This window comes from Equus caballus, chromosome 2 (genome assembly GCF_041296265.1).
Source record: "Equus caballus isolate H_3958 breed thoroughbred chromosome 2, TB-T2T, whole genome shotgun sequence".
NCBI lineage: Eukaryota > Metazoa > Chordata > Mammalia > Perissodactyla > Equidae > Equus > Equus caballus.
Genome location: NC_091685.1, coordinates 24780701 through 24782971, shown reverse-complemented (window position 1 = coordinate 24782971; position 2271 = coordinate 24780701).

Here is a 2271-nt window from a genome sequence, read left to right as displayed (position 1 = left end):
TGCTATCTCATGCATCAACTTTTTCCACCTCACACTTCAAAGCCCAGCTCAAATATAACCTCTGTGGAACTTTCAAACATGCTCCACAGCAAGTTCAGTTACTCCCTTCTCCCACAGTACCATCACTTACGTATGCCTCTGTTAGCGTCCATTTATTCAATATTTACTGAGCCTACTACCTGCCAAGCACCATTCTAGGTGAACATTAACAAAATAGACACACACACGCACACACACACACAAACCTGTGCACTCATGGAGCTTATACTCTGGTGGGGAGAGACAACAGTAAGAAGTTTGTGAGATGCGGGTTAAGTGCTGTGGAGGAAACTAAAGCATAGCAGGGCAATAGAACATGCGAGTGGTATGGTGGTGGCAATTTTAAATACAGTGGCTGTGGAAAGTCTCACTGAAGTTACATTTCAGCAAGAATTGAACTATGAGACGTCCATGACAGATGTCAATCGGGCATTACATAGTGGGTCTGGAGTCCAGAGAATAAAGTCCAGGTCGAGAGAGCAGAAGTGGAGGAGCTACTGAGGAACCAGAAACTCAAACTGAGGTGTGGCTGCTAAACTAGGAGAAAACTTGAGCGTGGTGTCCTAGAAAGCAAAAATCTGTATTAGTTTTCTATTGCTGCTCTAACAACACAGACTTAGTGGCTTAAAACAACCCAAATTTATTATCCTACAGTTCTGTAGAAGTCCCACATGGGACTAAAATCAAGGTGTTGACAGGCTGAGTTCCTTTTTGGAGGTTCTAAGAGAATGTTTCCTTGATTTTCCTAGGTTCCAGAAGCCTCCTTCCTGTTTTCCAAAGTCAGCAACATTGCCTCTCTCTGACCATTCTTCCCTAGTCACATTTTCTGACCTCGGCCAGGAAAGATTCTCTGCTTTGAAGGACCCATGCAATTAGATCAGGCCCACTCACATAACCCAGGATAATCTCCCCATTTTAAGATCCTTAAGGGCCGGCCCCATGACACATGCTGACGTGTCAAAAAGTTAAGGATTTAGCACTGACCAATAGGAAAGTATCATAGAGGTTCTGGTGATCTTTACAACGGGCAGTTCCAGTGGAGTCCAAATACTCACTGGACTAGGTTTGAAAAATACAGTTAATAGGTAGATAACGCTTGAGTTTTGCTATAAACAGCAGAGAAAGGGGATGATAGCTGAAGGGGTGAGTGTGGGTCTGACAAGAACTTTTTTTTTAAATGGAAGAAATAATACATATTTGGAGGCTGATAGGAACGATCTAGTAGAGGGTAAAATTAATGAACAGGACACAAAGAATGGCCAAATCTGGGTCCTCTGAATAGCTAAGGCATGGAATCTAGTACACGAGTAGAAGAGCCTGCCTTAAGTAGGGCAAGGTCAACCTGTCTATAATACCTGGAGGTGAGAGCATAAAAGCACAGATGCAGGTAGGTAAGTAGATGTGATGGTAGGAGCCTCTGGAAATTTCCTTGTTTCTATTTTCTAAGTTTAAAAAAAAAGTCAAGCTGAGAGTGAGGATGGGAAAGATGTTAAAATTTAAGTTTTCAAGGAGAGTGAAAGAGTAAATGGGATAGAGAAATGTAGTTGGACCGTCAGATGGTACTGAGGTCTACCTGACGTCATGACTTCAGAGTCATGACACAGAGACCGAATCAGCAACTTCAGTTGCACAAATACCTCAGTGCAGAGAAGGCGGTGTACTGAACTTACCCAAAAATGGAGTTGTCAGTCAAGTAAAATGAAGCAAGAGATGGGGCAAAGCAGTTTACTGTGTAGCCAAGAGTGAGTGTAAGAATGGACCAAGTGGGATCAGTGTCTTATTTTTTCATTCTTAGTATCTTAGCACATAGTTTATCTGAGTGGATAGATGGATGCTAACCCATGGTTTAAGAGAAATTGCCCACCTACAATCCTGTGATATATAAAGTTCCTCCTTCCTCACTCTTCTTTTAGAGTGCAAATAAAAAGTTGCAATGCTTCATCAAAACCTATGGTATAAACAAATCCTTGGGAATGAGAGCAGATGCTGAGTTCCTACAGTGTTGTATCCAAGAACTGAGCCAGAAAATGTACCAGACATATCCCAAATAAAGTTAAGTTGGCCCTTACTGAACACCTGGGTGGCATAAAATCTTTGAACTTCCCAACCTCTAATTATTTCACCTCCTTGCAGTAATTAGCAGGACCCAAAACAGGCCTTGAGAATACCAAGTCTTCTAAGGAGACATAAATGAAACTCAACTTGGAGGTGGAAAACAAATGCACAGACAAA